General features: G+C 29.4%; 1 protein-coding gene across 3 annotated transcripts in view; it reads left to right on the top strand.

Moving 5' to 3' along the window:
• LOC126886472 (uncharacterized) overlaps nucleotides 1-25,976 on the top strand; it is a 614,879-nt gene that overhangs the window by 180,069 nt on the left and 408,834 nt on the right. The window lies entirely within an intron of this gene.

Genomic DNA, 25,976 nt, shown 5'->3' with positions numbered 1-25,976 from the left:
TATTTTGAATTGAACATACATTGTTTTTCCCAAAAGCATCCTAATTTTTTCGGATTTTTTTGATTAAAATTGAGCTCAGGAAAAATTTTTGAAGTTTTCAAAAATGTTTTCGGTTATGTAGATAATTTTTGGCTAGCTGCGAAATAATTTTTTTAGTGTATTTTTTCCACTCTTTTGAATGGCGAAGATAGATTTGCCAGTTTCTCGCCGGAAATTCCTCAAAATTCGAAAAAACCCATTTTTTAGTTTGCCCCACTCATATTTTTAGCGTTTACTGAGCGATCCTTTGATTTAAAAAATCCGAAAATATTTTGAATTAAACATAAATTGTTTTGTCCAAAAGCATCCTGATTTTTTCAGATTTTTTTAATTAAAATTGAGCTCAGGAAAAATTTTTGACTTTTTCAAAAATTTTTTAGGTTATGTAGATAAGTTTTGGCTAGCTGCGAAATAATTTTTAGTGTATTTTTTTCCATTCTTTTGAATGGCGAAGATAGATTTGCCATTTCCGAATAAAATTGAACGTATATTGTTTTGCCCAAAAGCATCCTGATTTTTTCAGATTTTTTGATTAAAATTGAAACAAGGAAAATTTTTGAATTTTTCAAAAAAAAATTAGGTTAGGTATGTAAGTAATTTTTGGAAAATTTCGAAATAATTATATTTTCGTGAATTTTTTTCGTTTTTCTTAAATGGCGGGGTTAGATTTTCTCTCCGGAACTTCCTCACATTTCGAAAAATAAAAAAACACTTTTTTGGTGTCTCCCCTCCCCATTTTTGAGCCCATAAACTGCATATCAATAAATAACGATTTTTGCTATTTTGTTTGTTATTATTTCTACTGACATGATCAGGTTTGCAGTTTTCAAACCAAAACATGCTCAAAATACAACAAAAGTTCTTTTTTGATATGTTCTCCCATATTTTAAGCACCTATAATCTAATTTATACGTGACTCTTTTAATATTTTTTATACCAAAATATTTTGGTAAAACATCATTTTTTCAAACGAGTTAATAACCGATGACAAAAATCTGAAACTTTTATTTCATTTTTTAATAGGAAAACAGATGAAATACGATTATTTGATGATCCAGTTCGTAATTTACTTACTTACTTAGTCCTAAGCATTTCTACCTTTAGGTGTAAGGCTGGTTCGTAATTTAAATAGACATAATATAACCAATATCTGCGGAATATCTCTAGAATGCTATGTATTAAATGGATGATTTAATAACCAACCACACTTCAGTTTATGTAAAAAAGCTTTTCAATGTTGAACTTGCTTTGGTTTTTGATGAGACATATTTACGTCGTCAAAAATGTAAAAATAATTACCAAAACCGACACAACTATTATCAGAAAACTAATGGATGATCCAGTTGGTATAAGAACTGGATCATCACTGGTATCATGAAGGAAGGTGATGTTTGCATCGTGGACAGAGGTTTTAGGGATGTGATACCCTACCTAAAAATCAAGGATTCAAGGTTCTTATGCATGCCTTAGAAGGAAAAAGGTCTAATTTAAGTGCGATTGAAGCAAATGAATCTTGCTTCGTCACAAAACTGATATGGGTTTTAAAGGCAATCCAATAGCATCCTTAGCAAAAAATACAAGTCCTTTCACCAGCAATTGGACAATAGACTTATACCAAAAGCTGCTTCATATGCTAAGATTACATGTTTCCCCAATAACACTTTTGGTAAATGCTTATAGTGATAAATATGATGATGGATTGCAAGAGATAATAATTCGAAGAATTTTGGACTCGAAATCAAAGGAAAATACATTAGCATTAGAGGTTAAAATACAGAGATAGTTCAGGCGGCCCACTACTGCGGTAAAACGAACTGGTCAAGAAATTGATGATTTTCCGGAGATGAATGAAAGGGATGTAAAAGATTTTTTTTCGGCGACCTAACAGTTAGGTCAAGCCAGGTACGGAGGTATTTTGCGCCATGCTTGTGACTGTGCCAACGGATTAGGAACTGTAGGGCGTAGGGTCCTGTTCTCACATTGCAGCAATCATTTATTATCTTATTAACAATGCTAGGTATAAGTCAAAAATTATTAGACCAGCAAAAATGCTTTCAGACTTGTTTATCATACATATCAGATACTGATCCCGTAATAAACGAAGATACATAGTGACGAAGACTCAAACTAGTATTTTAATGTAAATTAGAGCATATAGTTTACTAGGTTGTAATTTTGTAAATATATTTCATTATTATTAAAAAAAATTGAAACAAAAAATGTTCAATATGAAAATAAATATATATCTATTAATTTGATCCATAAATTATAATATGTAAATGATAATCACCACTCGAATAAAGGGGGAGCAAAAATCGTGATTGTCACGCATTAATTTAATTAATGCGTGACAAATATCAAAAAAGAGTGTTTGTTGTATTTTGAGCAGGTTTTGGTCTGAAAATGGCAAACCAGATCATATCAATAGACATAACAAACAAAATATCAAAAATAATTATTTATTGACATGCAGTTAATTGACATGCAGTTTATGTGCTAAAAATGTGAGGAGGGAAAGACATCAATACAGTTTTTTTTAATTTTTAGAATTGTAGGGAAGTTCTAGAGAGAAAATGGCAAATCTAGCCGAGTCATTCAAAAGAACGAAAGAAAAAATTTACGAAAATATAATTAGTTCGAAGTTTGCCAAAAATTACTTATATACCTAAACTTTTACTAACTAACTTTTACTAACCTCAATTTTTTTGAATAATTCAAAAAAATTTCCTGGGCTCAATTTTTCCAAAAAATCTGAAAAAATTAGTATTTTTTTGGCAAAACATATGTTCAAAATTTTTTTCAGATTTTTTAAAGCAAAGGATCGTTCAGTAAATTCTAAAAATATGAGGGGGGACACTACAAAATGAGTTTTTTCGAATTTTGAGGAATTTCCGGCGAGAAACTGGCAAATCTATGTTCGCCATTCAAAAGAGTGGAAAAAAATACACTAAAAAAAAAAGAATGTGTGTGTACTTTGTACGCACGTAAGAAGTTATACTTCTATTATATGATTTAAACGAAATTAATATACTTTTTATTTATATTTTGTTTAAATATTAAACTAATTTATACTTACTACTTCTCAAACATTTTTATTAGAACAGTGCCAAAAATTAAAATAATAAAAGAATAAAACACACACAAACACATTAAACAAGCCACAAATGATGTCTGAACATTAATTGTCGAAAATTTTTTTAACTAAATACGTATTTTCTGAAAATACAATTATATAATAAATATACTTACAATCATAAAATGTATTAAAAAAAACAAAAAAGAAAGTTTCTATTGGGACTCGAACCAGCGCTGATAAGAGCGGTTGGTATTGGAATTCATTCGCCTTCTCCGCTTAGCCACGGACACTATGTGTCATTATTTACGAAGATCGACTAACTAAACGGACTAAACTTGTGATATTTTGATATTTTGAAAATTGATCAAATTATTTTAATTTTGAATTGAAATGATTTAGAATTGAAAAAATGCAACAAAACATAGAGTAAAAAAACAATATATTAGGTGAATATTGATAGAAATTTTGATGGTAATCAAATTATATAAATAAAAGTATTACATACTATGTATTTTGGCAGATCAAACAGGTAGGTTTATACCCATGATACATTAACAATTATTACGTACCTGTTGCTTTTAAAAAGTATTTAAAAGTCACTACAATATTATACCCAATCCACGAACATACGCCTGTTTTAGATTACTTCGACAACGAATATTTTACTGTGCAAAATAAGAAGAACGAAAGTAAATTGCAAATTACATTGTTGTTTATTGGAATAATTATTAGCGCCATTTACTTTCGTACTTCTTATGTTGCACAGTAAAATATTCGTTGTCGAAGTAATCCAAAACAGGCGTATGTTCGTGGAATGGCCCATATAAACTTTTTTGTTTCTGTCCTCACAACAATAAAACTAATATATTATACATTTGTTTACCTTTACCTTTACCTCCAAACCACAGCTGCCATATCGGATAATTTTTGACATGTCATTTGAACATCCAATCAGAACAAAGTTATAATGCGCATGAGCCGGGCTGATAGGTTTTAACATATAAAAAAATCACCCTCTATCGCCGGTAAAGAAGTATAACTTCAAAAAATTATTTCACAGCTAGCCAAAAATTATCTACATAACCTAAAAAATTTTTGAAAAATTCAAAAATTTTTCGTGAGCTCAATTTTAATCAAAAAAATCTGGATGCTTTTGGACAAAACAATGTATGTTTAATTCAAAATATTTTCGGATTTTTTAAATCAAAGGATCGCGCAGTAAACGCTAAAAATATGAGGGGGACATACTAAAAAATGGGTTTTTTCAAATTTTGAGGAATTTTCGGCGAGAAAATGGCAAATCTATCTTCGCCATTCAAAAGAGTGGAAAAAAATACACTAAAAAAAATTATTTCGCGGCTAGCCAAACATTATCTACATAACCTAAAAATATTTTGAAAAATTCAAAAATTTTTCCTGAGCTTAATTTTGATCCGAAACATCTGAAAACAATCAATATGTTTTTGGGAATAAAAATCTATATTCACAAATTTTTTCACAGTTTTTAAAGCAAAGGTTCGCTCAAAAATTTTTTTTTTTCGAAAAAACACATTTTTTCCGATAGGGGACACCTGGGGCTACGTAGGGAGCTTAAATTTTGGTTAGGGGGGTTTTTAAGTATGCACTTTCGATTGCCCTATATCAAGTAAGAATCGAGCCGAGTGCAGATTTTACCATCTTATCCCGCTATAGCCAATTTAATTTGACATTGACGGATATGTCCAACTCAAATGTAAATAACGTAAGCTTTGCTGATACAAATACAAAAACAATAATTATTATTTGAGTTTAACATAATATGTTTAAATAATATAATTCTTTTAACCAATTTTAAAAATATTATTTTAATATTAAGTACCTATATTTTTTCTAAATACCTATATTTAACCGCCACTTTTAACCTAAGTTTCATTTTGTAAATTTTTTATTTAGACAATTCGTTAATTTTTTTTAAATATAATTTTGTTCAATTTCCAAACTCCTGTTTTCATTACAAAAATATTTTCTAATTTTGTTTAATTTCCAAACTCATGTTTTCGTTACAAAAATATTTTCTAAATGTCCACCATTTTCGATGCTTCGACACAACTTTATTTTTACTGTAGTAATTTGATTGGCATAACACTTCTGTGGTCAAATATATTAAAACATTATTTTTTTAACTTTTGTACATCAATTGTTAAAAGAATACAAAAAATTTTTTTCTGAGTCATCAAATCTCGTGTTTGAAAATAATGGTTCGATAACGAACCATTGGCGGAAGTCGACTTATAATCCTGTCTGATCAGGAATAAGTTCAAGGTGATGCACAGGCAGTAATTTGTTGGGATATTTCTTTATTATGTGTAAAAGCACGTATCCACTATGCTTGCCCTCCGAGCTCCTGCAACTGCTCCACATAGTGGACACGTTTGGCGCTCCCGGACTGTGCAATTGTGCGCACACTGCCTCGGCGCTCCAACATAGTGGATGGTTGGCGCTCTCGAACCATGCAACAGTGTGCGCTCCGCCTTAACGGTCCAATAGGTGGCGGAGCCCCTTATAATATGTAGAGGAGCGCATGCCTCCTCGATGGGAGCAGTTGCAGGGAGCGCGGAGCACAAGAAGTTTGTGAACATAGTGGATGGTTGGCGCTCCCGGACCGTGCAACAGTGCGCCAACGACCGTGCAGCAGTGCATCGATGGCCCAATATTACGAACATAGTGGATACGTACCTTTAGAAAGACGGGTATTCTGGTATTTAGTTTTGTTATAATCTAGGGCTGGGGGAGGGGGCTACATAAGGGAGGTTGTTTAGTATTGTAGACAATACATACGTCGATTTGTCGAATTTATGCAACTGGCACAGTGCGAGATACAGGATTGGAAAGTGTAAACTAGAAATATCTAAAATAATTTCTAAACAAGATAGAGGGCCGTTCGATTTCGTTTTTGACAAAGAAGCTGAAGAAGGTGTAGGCAATGTTCTAACCATACTATTTTTGTTTATCAAAAATGCCAGGTCCATTTACACTCTAAATGTTTTGAGACTTTTCACAAAAAATAAAATTGTGTATTTCAATTTTTATACCTCAGTCCTGCCAAAGGTTTGAAAACGAACCATTTTGTTATTGTGGCACCTGCCATTATCAAAATGTAAATCAATTTTTTACGAATGTTTATTTTACTCTAGTTAATCAAATATATTACATATTATTGCAGTATTTCTTTCCTTGGCTGTTAATCGGTTAAGTACAATTGTCTAATTGAAGGGCAGTTTATTTATGTTCTCTTAAAAATTATTAATTTTTAAGGTTTTTTTCTTAATTTTTTGGGTATTTCTAATATTATAAAGAAGTACTAAACTAGTGCTCTGTAAAAAAGTGTGAAATTTCGTGCCTAGAAGTTCAATTTCAGAAAACAAATAATATGGAAGGTATACCACGCGAACCTCCAGATAGAGGGAAATTTTATGTAGAATTTGAAGGAGATGGGATGATGGAATATGACGAATTAAATAAAAATAACAATAGGGTAGATAATAAGGTAACAAGCAAAGAAAACCAAACAAGTAACACTATTGAGGTAAGTAAAATTTTAGTTCCAATAACGATGAAACTTTGACAAATTTAAATCAAACAGATAAGTCACGTAAGCAAAATTTAAATAAAGCAATAAATTTAAGATTAAAACATAGACATACTTATAGAAAATAAAAACGGTGATATCGGTAGATTAAACAGGATCGACACGGCCCGATTGATTTTGAGTTCAGTACCTGAAATTGAAAATAATATCACACAAATTACAGTAGTTGGTAGAAATGAAATCAAGGTAGAACTAAATAATATTGATAGTGCCAATAAATTAATTGATTCTGAAATTCTAAAAAGCGAACGGCATATATTAGAACGTCTTTTACTCAAAAGAAAGGTGGTATAAAATTTATAGATAAAGAGATAAAAGATAATGATTAATTATCATTAATTAAACCTAGATTTGGAATTAAGTTCGAAGTATTACATGTAAAAAAATTATGCGGAAAGTAATTCAAGATAATGGTAATACTATTTATGTAAAAACAGGAACCGTAATTGTCACTTTTAAAGGTTGGTCTATACCAAAAAATGTAATAATAGAAAAAATGCTATACGAGGTGAAAAATTAAACACCCAGAATAATCCAATGTTTAAAGTATTTGAGATTTATGCATATAAGTGCTCAATGTAGAGGAAAAGATAGGTGTGAAAGATGTGACGAAGAACACAATAAATCAAATTGTTCCAATCCGAATAATTTACTTTGTGTATTGTGCAAAGGAAAACACAGCGCTACTGACAATGGAGCAGATTGTACAGAAAGACAAAAACAGGAGTATATTAAAAAAATTATGAGTAATAAAAATATAACATATTTTGAAGCTAATAATAAATATAAAAAATATTATTCAACAGTAAGTAAAGAACAAGAAAATACTTCAAATAAATATACAATATATAAACGAATACGATAAAGTAGTATTGATTCTAGTAGTGTAGATAAAAAAACAATAGATGCACACAGAAAAATTTTGCAAACACGAAAAGTACAAAGTCAGCCTTGTTATAATTTTAATAATCCCATTTATTCTAACAAAACACAAACACAAAACGATAAATAAAATAATATAGGAGAAATAAAAGTAAACTTTATTTCAGCAACATTAAATTAAATTAATAACAATTTAGATGAAAAAACGTTGGAATTATTAAAAAATAATATTTCACAATTATTATTACATCGTGATGGCTAACATTTCATTTCTTCAATGGAATGCGAGATCAATTAAAACAAATAAGGGTTATTTAGAAAAATTCTTGTATGACCATAAAATAGATATAGGATTAATATCAGAAACTTGGTTAAAAAAAGTAATTTTATTAACTTTACTGGATATAATGTCTTTAGGAATGATAGGGATCATGGATATGGTGGAGTAACCATCCTTTTGAAAAAATTAATTAAATTTTACAGCCGTCCTACTTTTCACCAAATCAATGATATAATGTGCAATAGCATATCAATTATTAAATTTCAATCCGGCAAAAAGATAAATATTTATTCAATATACGTAACACCAAATCTTAAAATCACAGTAAATGAATGGAAAAAGTTTTTTAATTTTTTAATAGAGGAGCCTTTTACATTTGGTGGCGATTTTTAATAGCCACAATTATGTTTGGGGTTGTAGTACTGTAAACACGATAGAAAAAAATCTGTTAGAAGCTATTGAGGAGTGTAATCTTGTAATTTTAAATAATGGTAAAGAAACTTTGATGTGTAGACCGAATAGTAATAATAAATCTGCAATAGGTTTTACAATATGCTCAGCAAATAGTCATTTTTTAGATTGGGATATTGTGGACGAGATATAAGGATCAAATCATTTTGCTATTGTTATTAAGTCAAAAATTAATAATATTCAAATATTATATCAAATATTAATGTTAATAAAGCGGAATGTGTAAATAAAAAATTGCAATTAAACATGCATAAAGCGGATTGGTCTCTTTTCTCTTCTGTCACTGATAATTTCATGGGAATTGATAATAATTTAAGCTACTAACAGTTTTTAAATAAATTAAACGAATATTGTAAAGTATGTATACCGGAGAAGAGAACAGAGACTAATCGACGATTTAGAAAAACTTGGTGGAATGACAATTATAAAAAGGTAATACAAGAAAAAAAACTAGCTTTACGCAAGTTTAAACTAGAGTCTAATATACAAAATTATAATAAATGTGTAGCAAAAACCAAAAAAGTTATATTAGAGAGTAAGCGTAATGCATGGAGAAAACTTTAAACAAAAGTATCCAATTAAAGATAATAAATAATATGTGGAATCAAGCCAAACGATTACGAAACATTTTTAAACCACAAGTAAATCCAGTGACTGAAGAAGAATGGGTTGAGAAGTTTTTAAGAAATTTATATCCAGAATATATATTGCCAAAAACTAATATAATGGAAAGGAAAAACTCTAACCATCCACTTTCAGTTCCATTTAGTTTCTATGAATTTGAAATAAGTCTTAACAATAAGAAAAATACTTCTCCAGGTATAGATAATGTACATTATATTTGGCCAATTTACATTAAAAAGGAAGAGAAACAGTATTAAAATTTTTTAATCAAATATGGCTATCAGAAGATATTCCAGATAACTGAAGAGAGTACCGCGTGATTCCTATTCTCAAAACAAATCGGAATCCTGATACAGTAGAATCTTATAGAGGTATTTCATTGAGCTCCTGCATAACAAAAACACTGAAAATAATGATAAACCTTAGGCTCGAAAGTTGGCTAGAAAAAAACAATAAAATAACACAAACACAATTTGGATTTCAAAAAAATCATTCTACAGTGGAAGCAGTGAGTCATTTGGTAACAGATATAAATTTAGCATTTACGAAATATTCTTCAGTAATAGCTCTTTTATTAGATGTTGAAGCAGCATACGACAACGTTAATTTAAATACATATACCTACTATATAACAAGAAGATACAAATAGATCTGCCAGAATGTTTCTGTCAAAAAATAATAAAATTGTATAACTGTAGAAAAATTTATATATCGGTAAATAGTAACACATTTGGTCCAAGACTAGCGATGGGTGGTTAATCTCAAGGGGGAATATTACGCCCTTTTTTATATTTAATATACACTTCTGATATAGAAAAACATTTAAACTCAACAAAAATTTTACAATTTATCAAGAAAACATTAAAATAGAAAATGCAATTAAAATCCTTCAAGAATGAGACAAACATATTAAAATATGGAGTGAATTACATGGACTAAATATATCTGATTCTAAATGAAGAGTACAGGTGAAAAACAAGGAATGTCACTTTTTCACGAATTTTGGCTTTTCTCGCCATGTGGTAGCAAAATCTGACTACTATCGACTAGACTATCGATTCAGAACAATAACCAGAAAGATCAGTCTATATAAATTTTTTAAGAATTTGTATCCAGGCGAAGGATCAGGATTGTCCGCAGGCCACTGGACAAACATAAAGAATGTTAGCAGTTTTTTGGTGCATTATTAAATTAATAACTTAATATAGATTAATATTATATTAAGGTTATAGACCAATAATTGCTAGAATTCTGCTAAGAATCTCCTAAGTAATTTTTAGATATAAGAATTAAACCTTTATAGTCTGGGCTGATTATCGGAGAATAGGCCATTTTTGGGAAAAGTTATTTACCAGCAATTTTATTCCTGGAATCGAATTATAAGATCCTATATATTAATAATATAGGTATGCAAAGTCCTCAGATAGTGTGCTACTTTTTTTATAAACAAAATGGCGCCCGAAAATCATGTTTTTTTCAATTATTGCTCTAGAACTCCGAAGATTTTAACTTTACAACAAAAACACTCAAATAAAAATTCACCGTGATTAAATTCTGCATAGAGACGTGTTTTCCCGATCTGCTCCGACTAAAATTTTCCTAGGAAAATGCGGGTTTTCCCAACAAAATCTTTAATTTTCAAATAAAGTTTTAGATAAGTAATTATTTACCAATAATTAAATAATTTGGTGACTTAAAAGCCTTCTTGGTTTAGATTATAGTTCCAGAAGCTGGTGAAAAAAAAACGAATATTTTAGCAACAATTCAATTGTTAATTAATAATTTACGGTCGCAATAATAACCAAAATAATTGTGATACACTGATCAAACTTTGAAATCTTATAAAGATGAGATGCCTATTTAACATTTTGTCGACAAAATATATTTTTTTTTTGCATAATCCTTAAATGTTTAAAAAAAATAGTTATAAACAAATTAACGTTTCTCAGAAAGTTTTTATTATATTATAATTTTAAAAAATAGTTAAAATGCGCATTTCAAATATCTTGAAAATGAATGCTTTAAAACTTTTTTGCAACCATTTGCAAAAAAGTTATGAAACAGCAAAATAAACATACGATTACTACGGTGTTTATAATTTTTTTTAATTCTTTCAAAGCGTAAAAGTGAGTTTAAAGTACAAGCTAATTACTTATAAAACAATATCGATTATCAGCTTAATGGTTATATTTTAATTAAAGATTATAAATATATTTTTTTGTAATTTACACGCGCGAAAGTAAAATAATACAGTACCGTAGCTACCCGCCCACATACACAACTCGGGCGAGTTTAAGCGTGTCAGTCGCTTCGAGTGAACATTTTATCTCTGGCTCTGTATCAAGCCTACTTTCGCGCTAAAAATTACAAAAAAAAAGTATTTTTAATCTTTGATTAAAATATAACCATTGCACTAATTTTTGACATTCATTGTGAGTAATTAGACTGTACCATAGACTCACTTTTAAGCTTTGAAACAATTAAAACAAATTATAAACAATGGAGTATTCGTATATTTATTTTGCTGTTTCCTAACTTTTTTGCAAATGGTTGGAAAATTTTTTTAAAACATTCATTTTCAAGACCTATGAAATACGCATTTTAAGTATTTTTTAAAATTAGAATATAATAAACAATTTCTAAGAAATGTTAATTTGTTTATAACAATTTTTTTTAAACATTTAAAGATTATGCAAAAAAATGAAAAATTTATATTTTGTCGACAAAATATTAAATAGGCATCACACCTTTATAATCTTTCTAAGTTTGATCAATATCTCATAATTATTTTGGTTGTTATTGCGACTGTAAATTGTTAATTAACAATTGAATTGTTGCTAAAATATTCGTTTCATTTTAACCGGCTTCTGAATTTATAATCTATACCAAGAAAGCTTTTATTTCACCAAGTTATATAATTATTGATAAATAATTACTGGCCCAAAAAAATTATTTGAAAATTCGAGATTTTGTTGGGAAAACCCACATTTTCCGAGGAAAATTTTCATCGGAGCAAATTGGGAAAAACATGCCTCTATGTAGAATTAAATTAGGGTGAATTTTTATTTGAGTATTTTTGGTGTAAAGTTAAAATCTTCGGAGTTATAGAGCAATAATTGAAAAAAATACGATTTGTCGGCGCCATTTTGTTTATAAAAAAAGTAGCACACTATCTGTGGACTTTGCATACCTATATTAATAATATATAGGATCTTATAATTCGATTAAAGCAATAAAATTGCTGGTAAATAGCCTTTCTTTGTACTTTACTAATTAGACCAACGTATTATAACTATTTTTTTTTTCAAAATTTAAAGATTATGCAAAAAAAAGAAAAATTTATATTTTGTCGATAAAATATTAAACAAGCATCTCATCTTTATAATCTTTATAAGTTTGATCAATGTATCATGATTATTTTGGTTATTATTGCGATCATAAATTGTTAATTAACAATTGAATTGTTGCTAAAATATTCGTTTAATTTTCACCAGCTTCTGGAATTACAATCTATACCAAGAAATCTTTGATGTCACTAAGTTATTTAATTATTGATTAATAATTACTTACCTAAAACTTTATTTGAAAATTATAGTTTTTGTTAGGAAAACCAACATTTTCCGAGGAAAATTTTCGTCGGAGCAAATCGTGAAAAACATATCTCTATGCAGAATTTAATTGCGGTGAATTTTTATTTGGGTGTTTTTGTTGTAAAGGTAAAATCTTCGGAGTTATAGAGCAATAATTGAAAAAAATACGATTTGTCGGCGCCATTTTGTTTATAAAAAAAGTAGCACACTATCTGCGGACTTTGCATACCTATATTATTAATATATAGGATCTTATAATTCGATTCCAGCAATAAAATTGCTGGTAAATAACTTTTCCATGAATTTTGCTAATTAGCCCAGAGTATTATTATTAAACGCTTTTTAAACGATTTTATTTAGTTAAATAGTTTGCGTCAAATCTTTAGACGTTAATTTGAGTGCCTTTTCTCCAATGCAAATGAATGAAAATTTGCAGATATAAGCTTTCGCGGGAACAATACACGAATAATCAATAATTTTTTTTTATGTTTATTAATTGTTTAAATAAAAAAAAAACGATTTTAATGGAAAATGCTTAAATTCTCTTGTTTTTTACAATGTAAAAGCTTTAAACTTTTGCGGATTGTAGCTAATGATAAGAACTATACATAATTTCACTTTTTACGTTAATTGTTTACGTTATACTCCATAAATAAGAAATAAAGTTTCAAATTTTTTGCCGATTCCGACTACTTTTCATGTTAGTACATCATAATATGTTTTATACATATTTTAAGAAACATGACGATATATTTTAATGTTTAAAAAGCGTAAGACTAAAAAGTAAAAAATAAAAAAAATATGAAAAAAAATTTTTTTTAAAAACGCTTTTTTTTAGTTACGACTGAATAAAATTAAAAATATAACAAAAATCAACTAAAAAGCAAATAAATAAAAAAAAATTTAAAAAATCTAACACATTCGTTAAAGAAAAGCGTGGGGCGAAAACCGTTTATTCAGTGAAGACGCGCCACGCTTTTCTTTGACAAATGTGTTGGATTTTTTAAATTTTTTGTTTATTTTTTGCTTTTTAGTTAATTTTTTTATAATATTTTTAATTTTAGTCACTCGTAACTAAAAAAAGCGTTTTTAAAAAAAAATTTCGTATTTTTTTATTGGTGTTTATCTCAATATGTATAAAATGTGACATTCCTTGTTTTTCGCCTGTACTCTTCAAATAAAAACCAAGTTGACAGAAAAATATTGGATAAAAAAGAAAACTCCAAATATAGTATATATATATCCAAAAATGACAATATATGATAAAATAAACAACTTTATGACATAAACCCAAATTATAATATTGATTTTAACACTATGGAACAGGTTCAGGTTTACTAAGGGACTATACGGTCTGAGCTTCGCTGGTGTCGCTCTAGTTCAGAGAAATAAGGAAAAAAATATCATGTTGGTGACACAACCCCCTCCAGGCCGAAACCAAATTTTTTGAGTAGTTCGGACATCTATAATAATAACCTATATGTTTCTTGCAGCCGATTTTGATGATATACATAGTTATAAACAAATGAAGATCAAAAAACGCTAAATTTTCGCTTATTTCGTCTATTGCCAAAAGACTAAGCATTTTAAACAAATTTGGAAGTAAGAAACTCATAAATCATATAAAAAACTTTAATATAGCGTCCGCTGAATATGTCTATCCTTATTGTTTGCTTAGAAAATTGCAAAATAATTCATAAATTTTGAGTTTTTATAAATATTCATAACTTATGTAAAAATTAACTTAGAACCTTGTTATTACACGAAATGCTGGGACTTCTGGGTATTAAATCATACACTAAATTTCATAATAATTGGTCAAATAGTTTAAAAGTTATTTAATTTGTTTATCCCAAATTCATTTTTTTGCAACACTATAAGTCAGAAAATGATAAAGTTACAGTAAAACTTTGGATAGTTTATAAAAGAAGAAGATTTATACTAATGACTTAATTAAAAAAAAATTACAAAAATAATTCTAAGTATCGCAAAATTATTTTGCAAGAACATGTCGATTTTTTGCTTATAAACAATTAGAATAACTTTTTAACCATTAACCGTAGAAAAATTATTTTTTCATATTTAGAAAGACTGAATTTTTGTACAAATTTAAAAAAGAAAAAATTGTCCTAGGACAATTAGGGACGAAGTTGCCCCTCCTCCCCTTTTTTAATTCACAACAGCTTTCTTTATAACAATTACGAAATCAAATCAGTCACATTTGAAAGAACTTACTTCAGAGTTGTATTGTACCAAATATAAAAAATATATACTTTCAAACAAATCGTCCACAAAGCTGCAAAATGTGACCCTTAAAATCGGCCGGCCTTGAAACTTGGGAGATCGATGAGAAGGGGGAAGGAACTGTTAGCTGTATCTCTTGTTCTCGCCTATGGATTTCGACGTTTCTTTTTTTAATTTGTATGTACTTTTTGCGTACAATACGAGTATGCATTATTTAAATAAATTAATTGTTATATACACCATCAAATTTGTTTAAACAATTTTTTTTTCAATTTTTTTTTAATAATATTTAAAATAATTTTAATTACAAAACATAAATATTTATGAATAACATAATAATACATAGTTTTTTATTAAACTTAGTAATAATTTAAAGTATGAAAAACAAATTATCCCATTCAATTGTTTCTTAAAATAGTATTGGTCTATGGAAATCAGAAAATCTCAAATAAACTAAGTTTTATTTTTTTGGTAAACATGCTATTAGGTGAATGAAAAACTGAACCACCAGTTACAGAACTACCAAACAAGAGATAAACGTAATTGATTGGGGTTGGAAATTAAGCTAAGAACCGTTAGTACCAATCCGATCAACAGATCTTCTTTATACCAGATATTTTATTAAAATAAACAATCTGCTCTTGCAAAACTGGTTGCACCGAGTACTTGTTAGTACAGAGATATAAATAGTTTATGGACTTCGATAACCAAACCCTCAATCTTTCTCTATTATCTATTTTGGAGTTTCTTTTTTTAATCTGTATGTACTCTTTGCGTACGTTACGGATATGTTTTTTGTTAATAAAGTGGTTATTTAATTAACTATGTAAATTGTGTAAACAATTTTTGGAAATTCTTTTACGATATTGTTAGGAAAACTTTGTTGGCAATCATAGGAGTGGATTATATGCACTTGACTCTACAATAACTTATAATCAATAGGTAACTGATAATTGTTACTTTTTTCACAAAAATACTCTCGTAAGTATTCCTAGATAAATCTCGTTTAATTTTATTTTAATAGCCTTGTTATCATACCAAAATGTATGAAATATCTTAATTTTTGTTTTTTTGCAATCCTAAAATTATAACTTTCAATGTTGTAAGATACAATTATTACAATATTGTAGAAAATTTCTGAAAATAATTTTGTTCTTTTTATTCTCTCTCTAATTTTGTTACATTTCATTTTTCGTTTATCTAGCTAGTAGCATGTTTATCAAGAAATAAATCCTAGTTCATTTGAGATTTTTTATTTTCAATTCAATATTACATATAAGCCAATTTTAGATTTAGGAATAATTGGAATAAATAGGAATAAATACAGGTCATAAATTTAATCGCATATTCTGGGACCAAAAATAGGCCGATTGAACTTACTTACCTTAGTATAAATATGCACATAAAAAAGTTACAGCTCTTTGAAGTTACAAAATGAAAATCGATTTTGTCCAATATATCGAAAATTTCTAGAGATTTTTTATTGAAAATAGACGTGTGGTATTTTTATGGCAGGAGCAACTTACAAAAAAAATATAGTAAAATTTTGACACCTCATAAAAATTGTATGGGGGTTTTGTTCCTTTAAACCCCCCAAACTTTTGTGTACGTTCCAATTAAATTATTATTGTGGTACCGTTAATTAAATACAATGTTTTTAAAAGTTTTTTGCCTCTCAGTACTTTTTCGAAAAGTCAGTTTTTATTGAGAAATTTTGAATATTAGTCAAATCCACCACATATTTGTATATGTTTAAGTACGATTATGGAGACTTGGTAATCGTATGAAAATTTATTTATAATTTACATTTTTAGGTATATTTTGAACCATATTAAAAAGAAGCCACATCTTGATAAAAGGTGCCTTATCGAAAAAATACTAGGAGACAAAAAAGTTTTAGAAACATTGTGTTTAACTAATGGTACCGCAGTAATAGTTTAATTGGAACGTACACAAACATTTGGGGGATGTAAAGGAACAAAACCCCCATAAAATTTTTATGGGATGCACAAATTTCACTATAATTTTTCTTTAAGATGTTCCTGTCATAAGAATGATACATGTCCATTTTCAATAAAAAATCTCTAATAGTTTTCGATGTATTGGAAAAAATCGATTTTCATTTTGTAAATTCAAAGGGCTATAACTTTTTTATGTGCACATTTGTATTAAGGTAAGTTAGGTCCAATCGATCTATTTTTGGTCCCAGAATATGTGATTTAATTTATGACCTGTATTTTTGTTACGCTCTGTATAACTAATGTGTACGTTTTACAATAAAGGTTACATCAAATATTATTTAAGAGGATCGGTACGTATTTTCGGCTGCTATGCTATTCAAATGGGGATTCATTTTTTTCGAATCCTGAGAAAACTAATAAGTATTATTGAAAAATTTAAACGCAGAATGACAGATTACGTTATTGGCGAGGGCCGAAAGTCCCTGAGAACTTCTGTAATGTTTATTTTAATAAGTTACAGGGGTGAAAAACTAAGAAAAAATTTAGTATGATTTTTAATATCAAATATCTCATTCAAAATAAACTTTTTATTTATTCTAAGGGACTTTCGGCCCTCGATAATAATTTAGTCTTTCATTCTGCGTTTAAATTGTTCAAAAATTGTCAAGTCCTTTGTACTTAAAGGACGTAAGTATTTGTAATGAAATAATACTCGATGTAAAATACTTTATTTTAAAGAATTATGCATATGGTTTCCATTTTCTATCGCAGTATTAAGTATGTGACAGCTGTCGTTCAGATGACAGTAGTACCAACCTACATTCATGGTTAAGGGAGTTTTACACGAACATAACACCTCCTCCCTTGACCATGAATTACAAAAGTTAACTAGAAGTAAAAGTACTTACAAATTCAGTCTGGTAACAGGTTTCCTTACTCTAGTGGAACGCCTTAAAATGGGTTCCTCAGTTTCAGTTTGAGCCCCAGGTACACTATTCGAACTTTCCATATTGTTTGAAATTTCGGATTCATCAGTAATCACTTCGGTAGGTGGTGGTGAGACACTGTGCTCTGGAATTGATGCCTCCCTCGGAATCAAATTGTGAGTAATGGTATCCGGAATGTAACATGTTGGATTATTTTGAGATGGAGTATATTCCCCAATTTGCCGTATTTGGTCTACATGACGTTTCCATGTTCTACCATCATCTAACTGAATTAAATAATGCAATAACCCTAATCTGAGTACAATAATGCCAAATTGCCATTTAGAATGAAAATAATCCCTCACGGAAACCCTAGTTCCTATATCAAAGTTTCTTAGACTCATATCAGTATAGGTAACTCTATCACTACATGAAGGTTTAAGTAAATCTAATCTATTCCTTATTTGTCTTCCTAACATAAGTTCTGAGGGACTTTTACCTGTAACTGTATGTGGGCTTCTGCGGTATTGCATAAGTAGCTTACATAATTCAAACTCCCTGTCATTTCCCTCACTTCGCATAGCCCTTAAACATTTTTTTAGTATTTGGACATATCTCTCTCCCTGTCCATTAGTTGCAGGATGGTAGGGTGCAGTAAATTTTTGTGTAATTCCATTATCTTTCATAAAAGTTCTAAACTCATGAGAGTCAAATTGTCTACCATTGTCTGTAACAAAAACTTTAGGGATACCAAAAGTTGTAAAAATTTTTCGGCAAATTTCAATAGTAGTTTTTGTAGTAGTATTTTTTGTAAAATGAATTTCAGGCCATTTACTGAAGGAATCTACCAATATAAAATAATAACCTCCATTGAAAGGTCCAGCGTAATCAGCATGCACTCGTTCAAAACAAAATTTTGGTGGCTCCCATATATGAGAATTATCTTTAATTGGGTTGTTCTTGTGCTTATTGCACTCTAAACAATTTTTACAAAGTGACTCAATATCCTGGTCTATGTGAGGCCACCAGCAATAACTACGAGCTAAAGATTTCATTCTAACTATTCCAAAATGTGCAGTATGTAATTCTGTCAAAATTTTATTTCTCAATTTAGTAGGTATAACTACTCTTTGTCCTCTCATAATAACATCAGATTGTAATGAAAATTCAGCTTGATTTATATTGAAGCTAAATCGTTTATCAACAGGTTTTCCTGTTTTTAACCCAACAAGTAATTTTTTTAAGGTATGATCATTTTTTGTATGAAAAGCTAGATCTCTAATATTTGTAGGCAAAGTTTCAATTTGATTTATTTCAAAAATATCTGGCTCATCATGTGTGAAATTTTGTTCTGATTTTATAGGTAGACGTGAAAGTGCGTCAGCATTGAGATGAGAATCTGTATTTTTGTAACGAATGTCATAATTCAAACCTTGTAAGAAAATTGCATAATGTTGCATTCTTGTTGCACTTAAAACTGGTAGGCTTTTATCAGGTGCAAAAATTTGAACTAACGGTTTATGATCAGTGAGCAAAGTAAATTTCCTAGCACATAAATAATTGTAAAATTTTTTTACTCCAAAAATTATGCTGTAAGCTTCTTTGTCTATTTGTGAGTACCTTTGCTGTGTAGTAGTAAGAGTTTGAGAAGCAAACTGTAAGGGTCTCTCTGTACCATCTGAAAAGATATGTGAAAGTACTGCACCTACCCCATAGGGTGATGCATCAGTTGCTAGTACTAATGGTAAATTTGGGTCATAGTGACATAAAACATTTCTAGAACAAATGAGTTTTTTTGCTTTGTCAAACGCAGTTTGACAAGTATTCGACCATTTAAAATTGACATTCTTTTTAAGTAAATTATTTAATGGTTGTAAAATTGTAGAAGTATCTTTTAAAAAACGTCTGTAATAATTAATTAGGCCACAGAAACTCCGAACTTGAGTTCTGTTTGTAGGTATTGGAGCATTTGCAATTGCAGTTACCTTATCTGCACTAGTAGACACACCCGTTTTACTCATCTTATATCCACAGTAGTCAATCTCGTCTTTGAAAAATTCGCTTTTATCCAAATTTATATGTAAATTATGTTCAGATAATTTCTTTAAAACTTGTTCAAGTCTTTGTAAATGTAAGGTATTATTTGGAGCTGTAATTCTTATATCATCCTGAAATATTGAAATACCATCTATTCCTTGTAGCATTTGCTCCATTAAACGTTGCCATTTGGCAGGAGCACTAGCAATTCCAAACATTAATCGATTTGGTTGAAATAAACCTTTATGGGTGTTTAATGTAAGTAAATGTTTCATTTCATCTTTTATTGGCAAGTGTAAGTAAGCTTTCGTAATATCTATTTTTGTATATTTGTCCCCACCTGCTAATTGGGAAAGTAGGTCATCTGGTGTAGGTAAAGGGTATTCATCCACTTCAATGCAAGGGTTTAATGTGATTTTAAAATCACCACAAATGCGTATGTCCCCATTTTGTTTAACTACAGGAACAATAGGAGTTGCCCAGTCCGAAAATGCTACTTTCTTTAAGACTCCCTGATTTACTAAGGACTCTAATTCTGCCTCAACTTTAGGGCGTAATGCAAAAGCTACAGGACGGGCCTTACAAAATTTTGCTTTAGTACCAGGTTTTAGATAAATTTCAGCCTCTAACCCTTTTATTTCACCAACTGACTTTTCAAATAAATGTTTATATTTATCTAACAAAGTTGCAATTTCAAAATTTTCATGTAGAATTGTATTTACCTGATGTAAATTGATTTCCAGAGCATGTATCCACTCTCGACCAACCAGTGAGTAGCCATCACCATCCACCACATACAACTTTAGAGTGTGCTTTAATTCCTGGTGCTCAACCTCCACTGAAACTAAACCTAAAACATTCAAATTATTTTTGCAGTATGTAGTTAATTTAACATCCGATTTTTGTAATTGTAATGCAGGAAAATATTTTTCAAATATATTTTTATTTATGATTGTAACAGCAGCGCCAGAATCAATTTCAAAATTTAAAATATTACCATTCACTTTTAAATTTATAAAAAATTTATCTTTGCAATTTCCAGCATTTACTTCTAAGACCTCTTGAGCAGAGTTTACTGAATTTACTTGCCTGTGTGAATTTTGTTGTGCCTTTAAACAAACTTTTTGAATGTGTCCGACGTTTTTACAAAAGTTACAGATTAAATGCTTTTTATTACATTTATCGGCTAAATGCGAGGTGTCTCCGCATCTATAACAAGCCCTATTACGGTTATTTGACATTGTAAAAGTATTATTAGGAGAGCTACTATGATTATTTACTGTATTATTATCATTAAATTTACTAGTGTTTGTATTTTTATGAAAACTTTTTGCTTTCGCATTTAAAACATTTATACTAGCCTGATTGTAATTATTGTTGTGAGAAAATTGATTACTATCCTTTTCTGAAGTTTCCATGCTTGCTGCAATTTCTACGGCTCGGTCCAAGTCCAATCCCTTTGTTTCTAATAGTCTGGCTTGAATCCTCTTTGACTGTAAACCAAAAACAAACTGATTTCGTATAGCACTTTTTAAATATGTGGAAAAGTTGCAGTTTATGGCAAGTTTCTGTAGAGAATGTAGGTATTCTTGTATACTTTCGCCTTCTGCTTGTCTTTTTGATTGAAACCTAAATATTTCAGCAATTTCAAGTGGTGCAGGGTTGTAAAAATTATCCATTAACTTAACTGTATCCTCATATGACTTGTCTTCAGGGACCTCTGGAGCTAGTTTATCGCACAGTGTATCGTATGCTTCCGACCCCATGTAATGTAGTAAATAGGGCAATTTCATTTCCTCTGGAATTTTAAAAACTTTGTATGCTCCTTCCAGCCGTTTTACCCACCTGGACCATTTTGTAGCTGTCTGGTTAAAAGGTTCAACGGAAAACTGGAATGTAGAAACTTGTGTAGACATTACTGGAGCTGTAGCAGGTGCAACTATCGTAGTTGTAGTCGAGGAACTCGTGTTTGTACGGGCTGTAGTTGGAACGTTGTAGTTGATGTAGTGTCTGTAATATTTGTATCCATTATCCTCGTCGCCAAATGTCAAGTCCTTTGTACTTAAAGGACGTAAGTATTTGTAATGAAATAATACTCGATGTAAAATACTTTATTTTAAAGAATTATGCATATGGTTTCCATTTTCTATCGCAGTATTAAGTATGTGACAGCTGTCGTTCAGATGACAGTAGTACCAACCTACATTCATGGTTAAGGGAGTTTTACACGAACATAACAAAAAATATTTATTGGTTTTTTCAGGATTTGAAAAAAATGAGCACAATGCCGTGGTAATATTTTCCAAATCTATCTTTGTCTTACAACACACCCAGCTGAATATAATATTGTCAGCATATAGTGTCAGTCAGACACTGACAGTCAGTGACAATTTTAAATATTTGACATTGCATCGGGAATATTTTGAGTTATTAATTAAATATTATTAATATATAATTGATTTAAGACGTGAATTTAATAAAAAGTTATTTATTGTGTATTATTTGTGGAAGATCCAAGCAGAGAATACATCAGGATAATAATATATTCTGTGATCGAAGTATTTTGTTATTAAAGATGTTCAAAATTGTAAGCGTTCCATAAGAACAATATATTATTAAAAAATCACTTTAACACTTTTCCTCTTTTCTCGATTGAGTATTAGTTTTTGTTGTACAAATAAATTATTACAATCACTGAATACATAGTTAGTGAAAAAATTATCACATTTATTAACTGAATTAATAATTTGCAATTTTAAAAATAACAGTTATCCAAGAACATTCAAAAGCCATCTCTTTAAATTAATGATGACATTTTCAAGTAGAATGACATTGTAGTAATGTTTACATATCCATACCAGTGTGAATTTTACTACACGTAATTTGCCGTGTAAAGACAGAAAAAGTAGGGATACACGTAAAATATTTGCGAATTATGTACTCATAGCCTTAATGTTTAAACAAATTTGATGGTGTATATAACAATTAGTTTATTTAAATAACGCATATTCGTAATGTACGTAAAAAGTACATACAAATTAAAAAAAGAAACAACGAAATAAATAATCGAGAACCAGAGATACAGTTAACAGCTCCTTCCCCCCTCTCGTCGCTATCCAAAATTTCAACGCCGGCCAATTTTAAGGGCCACATTTTTAAGCTTTGTGGACGATTTCCTTGAAAGAAAATCTTTTGTATACTTGGTACATTAAAACTTTAAAGTATTTTCTTTCAAATGCGGCTAATTTTATTTCTTAATTGTTATAAACAAAGCTGCTGTGAATTAAAAATAGAAGGGGGTTAACTTTGTTCCTAATTGTCCTTTTAAATATTAAAAAAATTTAGTCTTTTTAAATATGAAAAAATTATTTTTTTACGGGTAACGGTTAAAAAGTTATTCTAATTGTTTATAAGCAAAAAATCGACATGTTTTTGCAAAATAATTGTACACTATTTAAAATTATTTTTTGTCATTCTTTTAAAATTAAGTTAATAGCGCAAATCTTCTTCTTTCATAAACTGTCCAAAGTATTATTGTAACCTCATCGTTTTCTGACTTATAGTGTTGCAAAAAATATTAATTTGGGATAAACAAATTAAATAACTTTTAAACTATTTGACCAATTGCTTTGAAATTTAGAATATAATTTAAGCACCAGATGTCTCAGCATTTCGTTTAATAAGAAAGTTCTGACTTAATTTTTACATTAGTTATGAACATTTATAAAATCTCAAAATTTATGACCTATTTTGCAATTTTTTAAGCAACAAATAAGGATTAGACATATGTAGCGAACGCCATATTAAAGTTTTTTATATGATTTATCAGCTTCTTACTCTCAAATTTGTTTAAAATGCTTCACATTTTAATAATAGACGAAAAAAGCGAAAATTTAGCGTTTTTTGATCTTCATTTGTTTATAACTATGTATATCATTAAAATCGGCTGCAGGAAACATATAGGTTATTAATATAGATGTCCATACTACTCAAAAAATTTGGTTTCGGCCTGGAGGGGGATGTGTCACGAGAAAAGTCTTATTTCTCTGGACTACTCCTAGCGGTTACTAATTCAACTTTCACCGGTAATTTTTAAATTTATTAATTAATTGTTATCGCTTAATATTTACAACGCAAAAAAGTAATTAAATTGTAATCGATTTTTTTAAGATTTTGCTAATCATTTTGACGTTCTATTGATAAAATATGAATTTCTTAGTTTGGATACTTTCACAATTATCGTATAGATGGCGCTAAGATTAATTTATAATTACATATTACGGAACATTAAAAAAACTTAAATTCAGTATTTAAAACGTAAGTATATTTAAGGTAAAAATATATACCACATCTTTGACCAACTAATATTTTTTATAATTAATGTTTTTAATTTTAATTTTAAATTAATCACTTTGACATATATGTCAAAATTTCCGGTAAACGTTTACAGCCTTGTCACTACTGGCGCTCGCGACTTTGTAAATATCCCCTCTACGTACGAGCTCACAGCGTATAGCAATTTGCCTCTATCTTTAAGAAAATGAATGTTTATCTCCGACAGTTCACAAATGTTTAAAGATTATTGTATGTTATATACAGATGCATCCAGAAATATTGAAGGTGTGGGGTGTGCCTATTGGGATAGCAGTAGTAAAATTAGTAAAACGCTTAAACTAAATTCTATCATGAGTATATACACAGCTGAATTAATATCGATAATGGAAGCACTAAAATATTTATCTACTATAAATCATTCAAAGTTTATAATTTATAAAATCAAAAGTGAACTACATTGAATTATATATAATAAATAAAATGAAAGAACTTCAGCAACAAGGAAAGTCTGTTAAGTTAGCATGGAGTAAAAGCCACTGTGGAATAACTGGAAATGAAATAGTAGATGAATTGGCTAAAAACGCGGTGACACAAGGAGTATTAATACATTATCTTAGTACTTCTAGAAATATTGAATCAGATTTATTCAAAGAGCTAAAGAAAGAATGAAAAGAAAGGTATATTGATGAGAACATAAATACAGGAAACCATTACAGAATAATAAGAAACTACATAACAGAAAAACCTTGGTTTTCTAAAATGAAGTCGACAAAGGATATGACAAGAACCATATTATGCAGAATGAGATTTAACCACTGTCTTACACCATCACATATATTTAAACTTAATCTAGCTGATAGTCACAAAAGTACAACATAAAATTTTGACCTGTTCTCTTATTTCTAATAACGTTCATATGTTTTTAAATGCACTGTATTCTTTGACTGATGTCCACCATCCCATTAATTTAAACTATTTATTAACATTATAAAATGTTAGCTACTGTTCTTCGACAGCCATGCAAACGAGCCGTATCCATCATTGAGTGTCAAGTTGTTCTCTTGCACCTTTTGCTAGCCACTCCATTCAGTTTGCCTCTATCTATTCATACTTTTATTATCAGTTCATAGTCCATACCCCAGTACATATATTTCTACATTTTATCATTTTTCCCCCATACACGTACTACTGCAAAAGTAGTATTTTCTTTCTATCCTCGTATTTTGTGACTTCAGCCTTTCCAGCGAAAAGCTCTCCTTCATTTTTTTTCCACTAGTTATCTGCATTTTCCTTACTTCTGTTAGAGTTTATCGTCCTCTTTACTTTCACTCCAACAGAAGTCTTTCTCTTTTTCTTGTTACATTGGTCTCTTATTTCTAATAACGTCTGTAACATCACATTACATTGTTCTCTTATTTCTAATAACGTTCATATGTTTTTAAATGCACTGTATTCTTTGACTGATGCCCACCATTCCATTAATTTAAACTATTTATTAATATACATGGAAAACAATGAGTTGGTATATCGACTATTGTATAAACATATTTTAGATATTAAACTTAAATTGTAATTGTAAAATGTAGTATTTCTTGTAAATTGTTATACAGTGCGCTGGAATAAGTATTTATACCTTACCTTATTAACTTATTTATTTTTAGCACATAAGCAAAAGGCTCGGACAGGTCGATTTTTAAAATAATCATAGTATATTATACATCAATGTTTCGAACTTTACGCGATCCCACTTCAGGTGACAGGTACAACTTTGATTTTTTTTTAAACGGGAAAGTACCTCGTGTGACACCTCATTTAAAAGCTTTTAAAATACTGATTACAAAAATGTATGATACTTTAATCCTTTTTGAAAGCGTAGGCGCAAA

This window comes from Diabrotica virgifera, chromosome 6, assembly GCF_917563875.1.
Source record: "Diabrotica virgifera virgifera chromosome 6, PGI_DIABVI_V3a".
NCBI classification, from domain to species: domain Eukaryota; kingdom Metazoa; phylum Arthropoda; class Insecta; order Coleoptera; family Chrysomelidae; genus Diabrotica; species Diabrotica virgifera.
The sequence above is the reverse complement of the archived record's forward strand: the minus strand, read 5'-3'. Positions and strand labels throughout refer to the sequence as shown.